This window comes from Setaria viridis, chromosome 4 (genome assembly GCF_005286985.2).
Source record: "Setaria viridis chromosome 4, Setaria_viridis_v4.0, whole genome shotgun sequence".
Lineage (NCBI taxonomy): Eukaryota > Viridiplantae > Streptophyta > Magnoliopsida > Poales > Poaceae > Setaria > Setaria viridis.
In genome coordinates this window covers 12,807,642-12,816,272 of record NC_048266.2, presented here as the reverse complement: position 1 = coordinate 12,816,272, position 8,631 = coordinate 12,807,642, and the positions used below count along the sequence as shown (strand labels likewise).

Genomic DNA, 8,631 nt, shown 5'->3' with positions numbered 1-8,631 from the left:
ACTCGCCATGAGCCTATAACCAAAGTTGGAGCTGGTATAAACAGCTACAAGTGATAGATAGCACTTTTGTTCCAATGACCAAAGGATTTGGAGATAAAAATTTCTGAACTTTAGTGCAAAACAAGAGCTCTTACTCAGTGGCGGATCCAGAAACGGGCTCCGCCCCGGGCTAACTAATATAAGGATTAAAATCTTACTAGCCATACACTATTAGATATAATATATTTTTCAAAGAGCACAATTCAACCAGTAGACTCAAACAATACATAGAACATTGAAGGTAGAAAAGTACCAAATTAAGAGTCTTCCATGATAAAAAAGAACCATAGATGTCTTCATGAATTAACACTACTTCCACTTGTTCCAACGTCCTCAATTCTACATAAAAATTTTCAACATATCAGCCCTATATAAAGCAAGATAACATTATGTATTGAAATAGACTAATACAAGTAAACAACACGCACCTTGAGCCCTCGTTTGGCAAATTCATCTTACGGTTTCTTAAGCCTTGAAAGCGCTTTAGAATTTTTTCATCTTCAATCGACGCAAACAAATCTCGCTCAATATAGCACATCATGCTATTATTCAACCAATCATCATTCATTTTATTTCTTCGTTCAGTCTTGATAATATTCATAGCAGAGAAGGCTCTTTCAACTGTTGCTGTTGCCACCGGCAAAATCAATGCAAGTTCAATGAGACGATACACCAAAGGAAAAGCTGTATCTCTTCCAGTCTGAACCATCTTCGCAGCAAGGTTACCAAGATCAATACAAGTGTCAAAATTATCATCATTTCTGACTTCATCAATGAATATAGGAAGGTCACCCGCAAGCTTTATGCAGTCATAATCACAGAAGTCATCTTTATAAATCTTAGCAAGCTCAACTAACTTCTGTACTTCAAAGTTGGCAAAAGAATCCCTCGGATCAAGACAAGTAACGCATCTCAAGAGTTGAGTTGATCTTTCTGGAAATCGATTGTTTAACTCACAATAAACTTGATCAATCACAACATTGAAAATTCCATGATGAAAATGATGGTAGTAACTCACTAGTTTAGCACCACGACATCTCGAACGACCTCTAACTGATATCATATCTTCCATATTAGGAATTTTTATGTTGTTGAGGAGGCAAAACTCCTTTACCTCTTCAAAAAGAGCATCCCAACCATTTTCCCTCATTTCATTTATATTTCTCATCACAGAGCCAATTAATCCTATTGCACGAACAATGTTTTGATTTTTTTTTTGCAAACATTGTGACAAGTCTTGAGTCATCCCCAGTACTCTAATCATAAGATGTAATATGAACACAAATTCAAATGACTCCATTCTTTGAATCAATCCAGAGGCTGTAGTTTTTTTCCCCATCAGTTCCATCTTCACTAATATTCTCCAACACCTCCAGTACAGAGGACCACATGATCATAAGACGTGCCAATGTTTTGTGATGTACCCCACCGTGTATCACCAGGCCTAGCAAGACTAGTTTCTTGGTTTTTCCCTCTCCCAGAAAAAATAGCACTACTATCTAACTGCTCAACAAGCTTATCATGATGACTTTGAAGGAGTTGATCTTTCCTCTTGCAAGAAGCACTAACAACATTGACGATTGAAGTGACATAATTGAAGAAATCAAAAGTTGAACCACAACACTTGGCTACAGAAACTACCACAAGCTGCAATTGATGAGCAAAACAATGGATGTAAAAGGCATATAGGTTTTCGTTCAATACTAGTCTTTGTAACCCATGAAATTGTCCTCTCATATTTGAAGCTCCATCATATCCTTGCCCTCTAATCTTGGAAATAGATAGACCATATCTTCTAAGCATAGTATCCAATTCTTCTTTTAGTGAAGTTGATGTGGTGTCAGAAACATGTTCAATGCCAAGAAACCTCTCAATCACACTTCCTTTATCATTGACAAACCTACAAGAGAAAAGAGAAAATAGTGTTTCTTGAAAGCAACACAACAAAACCAATAAAATAACCAAATAAAGAGAAGGTATATACCTCACAACCACAGCCATTTGTTCCTTAATAGATGCATCACGAGCCTCGTCGACAAGAACCGCAAAACAACGATCTCCTATTTCACTTTTAATTAACTCACTTGTCTCCTCTGCACAAGCCCTAGCCAAATCTTTCTAAACCATTGGACTACTCATTTGATTATTATGGAGCATTTTCACCGGTCACAAGTGCAGCATTAGGATCCTTCTTTCTGTACCATTCAAGCATCTCCATAAAGTTCCCTTTATTTCTTGATGTTTTAGACTCATCATGTCCACGAAAGGCTAGAGCTTGCAAAAGGAGAAATCTAGCAATGCCTAACATGATACTTAAATGAGCTTTATATGCCTCCTCTTCTGCTGCACTTGTAATAGTCCATACATGTTCAACACTTTACCTCTGATTTTTGAAATCAAGTGCACACTTTCTTGCATTATTATGAAAGCCATCAATTGATTGAGCATGCTCCTTGAAATTTTTTTTTTGCATTCTTCCAATTTCTAAACCCAACTTTGGTAAATGTATCATTAGTATGAAACCCAGCTTGTTGTGGCTTAAAGAGATAGCAATAAAAGCAATAAGCTGCATCCTTGGCTACACTGTACTCTAACCAATCAATTTGATCAAACCATGATCCAACAAATCCTCTTGATTGGCCTTTACCATCTCTTTTCGTTTTTGGAAACATATGACCAGCTGGCCTATATGGACCTATTTGTAGATATGCTCTCCTTGCCTCATCCCTAATGTCATGATGAAAATCATCAATTGGCTTCCTTTGTCCTGGATCAGCAACTATATCTCTCGTATCAAGTTCAATCCGTGGTCTTTTTTTGCTCAACCCGGCTCTCTATAGTTTCGGCACTACCACCACTCTTTGACGCATCTTTTTTAGCACAGTATTTCTCCATTCTAACTTCTAAGGTATGAAATGTTGCAACTTGCAATAAGACTCAAATACCAGTCATAGTCATGCTCAATCAGTCAATGAATTGAAATATTCATGATTTTGCTAGTAGGCAGTAGCAACCATAGAGCAATTTTCAAAAAAAAAATTCAACCTCAGTCCACAACACTTCAGGGGGCAATGCCGCAAGCCCGCAGGTGCCAGGCGCCCAGGCGCCAGGGGGCCGGGCGGCCGGCGGGGGTGCGGCCACACGGGGCCGACGCCGCGTGATGACGGAGGACAGGAGCCGGAGGAGCGCCGGGCGGCCGGGCCACTGGTCGCCCAGTCGCCCTGGCGCGCAGGGAGCCGGGGGCGGCGGCCGACGGGGCACCGGGGCCGCCGAATGCAGGTGGCGCGCGCGGCCGGTGGAGGTGCGGTGCAGCCGGGGAGACCGCCAGACCGGGACCAGCCTGCGGGAGGCGCGCTGCTAGAGCGGGGGCCGGGACGCCGGGACGGCCGGATTTGCGGGAGGCGGGCGCCGGGCAGGACTCGGGAGGGAGCCAGGGAGGCGGACACGGGAAATGTGCGGGCGGCCGGGTGAATGCGGTGCAGGCGTGCGGCGCTAACGAGCTAGGGCGACGTCGCGATCGCGAGGCCCGCGAGTCCGCGACGGCCTGCTAGGCGGCTGGCCTACTGGGCTTTCTCCTTCTCGGGGTGGGCTAATAGGATGATAGGCCTTTTTATGCTATTTTTATGAAATAATTATCCACTGTTCATGGGCCTCGCCCCGAGCTGCAGCCCGGGCAGCCCAGGGCCCAAATCTGCCCCTGCTCTTACTGTACTTTTAGGATTCTCTCGTCAGTTATATAGACCATGTTGAAACTGTGTACGGTTTAATCTTTGGCCTCCAAACTCATTCTTCTATGCGCTACAACTGCTGGCATATATTTACCATATATCATACTTCCTATTTTGAGTGAAATTGTTCAAAGTGTTCATGAAAGATTTTCCAAAATCTTGGCCCAAACTAGCCATTTACCACAACATTTAGACTTATATTTGCAGAGGCTTACAGAACTGATCCTATACCTCTGTCTTTGACACTTGATCTGAAAAGCTTTTAGTCCAGGTCCTGACCCAAGCTTAATTTTATCGTGCCAAACACTTTCAAACCTCTTTTCAACATATTTGAATATTTTGTTTGAATTTTGATCAGATTTGACCTTTTCCAACATAAGTTGACCAAGTCCAATAATCCACATTTTAAACCCATAAATCACATTATTGCCCTTAATAATCGTTCTTAATGGTTTTAAACACAGAGGTGTTACAACCTCTCCCCCTTAAAAGAATCTTGTTCCGAGATTTCGGTGCTAGATTTCTTTGTGACAACGGAAAGGAAAATGTGTCATAAACCCTTCATCATATGACTTCACAAAAGAAATTGCTTGATTGCTTTTGTACATATTATACACTTGCTTATCTGATCTCAAACATCTTCAAAGAGCTCAGGATACTTAGATTTTAAATATTCTGCTTGCTCCCAAGTAGCCTCATCCTTGGTATGGTCCTTCCGTTGTACCTTATAGAATTTGATACTTTTGGTTTGAGTATCTCAAGTCTTCTGATCCAAGATCTTAATAGGTCTTTCTTCATAAGTCAAATCTGATTCCAACTCTAGTTCTAGATCTTCTAGAATTTCTTTTGAAACTCTCAAACATTTCTTGAGTTGAGATACATGAAACACGTCATGTATAGAGGCAAGTTGATCAGGTAACGAAAGTGTTGGCGCTAAAAATTGGCCGATGATCTTCAGCGTCGGACACACGACCCGGGAGAATCTGCTTAACTCCTGTTCGGGTAATCGCCCTGGTACGGTTCGCGCAGCGTGCTAGTTAATCTGACGTGTTGATTGATAAGGAAACAAAAGTATTAAATTCTAGGGGTTCCGATCGGCTAGAGTTCTGATCTGTCCTTAAAAGCGTATCAGCGAATCGTCCGATTTACTGTAGAGGTAGCCAGCTATAAGACAGTCGATACTGTGTAGCAATTGTAAAGAAAAACTGTTAGAGCAAACTAAACAACACTTAATGAAACAACACCTAGGATAGATCTAATTGGTTGTATGATAATGAAGAAAAAGAGCAATAAAAAGCCGACAATTCGTATCTCAAGCTGGATAACTGGTGATAAGAACTAAAATAACAGGTATAACCTACGATTTTAGTTAATATCGATAACTGGTGAATAAATCTAAACAAAACAACAACGATGCGCCCGAAGTTAAAGCTTAGATATTACTCGATAAGCAGAACTTACAGAATCGGCCGGAGATCGTGTCGATGCAGTCCTGCTAACCCGTACGAACTCGTGAAAGAAAAAGGTACTCTGGCAAAGTCGCCAACTTGAAAGTAAAGTAAGAGGAAAAAGTAGATTGGTTGTATTGGTTGATGTGTTGTCTTTACAAGCCTCTGGAGGTGGCTATCTATAGCCTGTTACAACTGATTTCCTAACCAACTAGGATCTATCTCTAATTTTAAATGATAACGAATATTTACAAAGACAACTTGTATCGGAGTTGGTTACCATATCCTCACAGACCGATCTCCTTTCTTCAGCTATTCTTTTCTTCGGCCCACCTTAGGCCCATACTGGCCAAGCCGCTCTAGTCCCCAATTGGCCACCTTTACCGACCCCTTTCGTTAATCGGCCGAAACACTGTAGCTTCAATCGGTCGATTCCCAACTGTAGCTATTAGCTTGCCGCATCACCCTCCCCCTTTTTCCTTCTTTGACACTGATTCAAAATATGTGTCAAAATCCGGCGTCAACAGAAAGCTTATAGGCAACAGGACCCTTTCGCTGTAGAATTTCATATTACCCAAAATATCTTGGAGCTAGCTTTCCCTTAACCCCAAATCGTTGCACCCCCTGCATCGGTGATACTCAGAGGTATACAAAATCCCCAACTTTAAAGAACAAGGGTTATCTTCTTTTATCAACATAACTCTTCTGTCTTGCTTGAACTACCTCAAGATGCTTACAGATCTTCTGAATCTTGGCTTCAACTTCAGTAATTAAGTCTGGCCCAAAGTTTGCTCTCTCCCCCACCTCTGACCAATTCAAAGATGTTCAACACTTCTGACCGTATAAAGCTTCAAAAGGTGCCATTTGAATGCTAGTTTGATAACTATTGTTGTAGGAGAGTTCTGCCAAAGGTAGACATTCATCCCATTTCTTTGAGAAGGTAATGGCACAAGCTCTTAATATATCTTCCAATATTTGATTGACCCTCTCAATCTGACCTCCAGTTTGAGGATGATAAGCTGAACTTATTAATGTTGTACTCATTGCTTTATGTAAATGTTCCTAGAATCTTGAAACAAACTGAGAACCTCTATTAGAAGTAATTGTTTTAGGTACTCCATGCAGCGACACAATCTAGTGCAAGTACAATTCTACATATTGTTTGATGACGTAAATAGTCTTGACCGGAATAAAATGAGCAGTTTTGGTCAATCTATTAACTACGACCCAAACTGAATCATATCCTTTGGTAGACAATCCTACTATGAAATCCATAGAAATATCTTCCCATTTCCAAGTGGGAATTGTTAAGGGTTGCAATAAACCAACTGATTTCCGATGTATAGCTTTAACCCTTTGACATGTATCACATTCCGATACATACCTTGCTATTTCTCTTTTCATTCTTGTCCACCAAAATATTTGTTTCAGATCTTGGTACATCTTATTACTTCCAAGGTGAATAGAAAATCTTGATAGATGGGCTTCATCAAGAATTGTTTTTCTCAAGTCCATATTCTTGGGTACTACTATTCTATCTTTAAAATAGAGTATCCCATTCCCATATTGGGTGAAACAAGAAACTTCACCTTTGCTTATCCAATGTTGAAGAATTCTCATTCCTTTTTCTTCTTTTTGAGGTTTTACTATCTGCTCCTTTAAATATCATGCAAAGTAATGTTCTTGACAGTACCTTGCATTACCATTTCCAAATTTAAATCTTCAAACTCTCGACACAAGGTCCTGAGATTTGGTTGAGCAGTAATACAATGACATTGAGCTGTTCTGCTTAAAGTATCAGCCACTGCATTAGCCTTACCTGGATGGTTATGGATTTCCAACTTGTAATCCTTAATGAGTTCCAACGATCTTGTTTGCCTCAAACTCTTGTGGTGTGTATAAATATGACATTCACTTCCCAAAAGGTAGTGTCGCCATATCTTTAAGGCATGAACTGCTACAACAAGTTCCAGATCATGAGTGGGATAATGCTCTTCATGTCGCTTCAATTGTCGAGAAGCATAAGCTATGACCCTTCCTCCTGAAGCGTCACAGTAAACATCAAAAGACTTCTCAATGTCATGTTGGGCTAGCACTGGGGCTTTGGTTAATAACTTTTCCAAAACCTGAAAGGCTTCTTCACATTCTGAGCTCCATTCAAATTAAACTTCTTCCTTCAATATCTCAGTTATGGGCTTGGGAATCTTTTTTCTAAAATTTGGAATGAAGCTTCTGTAATATCCAGCCATTCCAAGAAAACTTCTCACTTCATGCACAGATATTGGTGATTTCAAATTCAAAATATCTTTCACCTTCCTGCATCCACTTCAATACCCTTTTCTGATAAAACATGTCCAAGGAAAGGTACTTTCTTTAATCAAAATTCACACTCATTGAACTTGGCATATAGCTGATGTTCTTGGAGCTTGTTCAGAACTATGCGTAAATGTTCTGCATGTTCTTCTTCATTCTTTGAAAATACCAAGATATCATCAATGAATAACACAACAAACTTGTCTAGTTTGAGCATGAATATAGAATTCATCAGGTACATAAAATGTGCTGGGTTATTTGTCAATCCAAAAGACATCACCAAGTAGTCATATAACCCAAACCTGGTAGAGAATGTTATCTTTGGAATATCTTCAGGTTTTATCTTGATTTGATGATAACCCGATCTTAAGTCAATCTTGGAGAAAACTTTGTCTCCACCTAATTGATCAAATAATAAATCAATTCGGGGTAATGGATACTTGTTACCGGCCGTTGCGGGAGCGGCAAGTGGCTGACAAGCTTGCTCGGCTCGTTCCTGCTGACGTTGGACCACGTGATCGCGGTTCCTAGTGTTGTGGCCTTCCTCCTGGGAGAAAGTTTCGCCATCTTGTGGAGTTTCATCATTAAAGACGAAGACTTCCCTATCTGGTGGGGTGAACCTTCCATCTTTGCCCTCACCGTAGGAGTTTGGAGTTGAAACTCGCCGCAATCCGAAGACTGGGTGGGTTCAGGTGGGTCATCAAATTGGATCTGGAATGACTGCGCGAGTTTTTCGGAAAACACAATAGCTGAGTTCTTGAGGCCAAAAGGGGTATGAGAAGGGCCCTGGCCCGACCTCCCAGAGCGTAGAGCCGACTCAGAGAGGTTGATGCATTCAGCGATGGTGCTGCTGATGCGATCTAGCCCCGCGATTAGATCAGAGGGCGTGGGTGGGCGGGTTGCCACGAGGATGTGCGGGACCTTCTCCATGAGAGAAAGGTCGCCGACCCGCTGGATGATCGGAGCAATGATCCTTGGGTGGAGATCTTGTGTTGCCAATGTAGATTCGACGAAGCCCGAGGTGGTGATGGATGCAGAGTCGGCGATAGAGGCGGTGGAGTCGGAGTCCACCGGCATGCTCCCGAAGTGGAGCTGGATCGGAT

The 8,631-nt window shown here is 41.5% G+C and overlaps 1 pseudogene; it reads right to left on the bottom strand.

Annotated features, from left to right (window-relative positions):
- Positions 1–335: 335 nt before the first annotated feature.
- LOC140222572 (uncharacterized) lies at positions 336–8,605 on the bottom strand (annotated as a pseudogene).
- Positions 8,606–8,631: the final 26 nt, after the last annotated feature.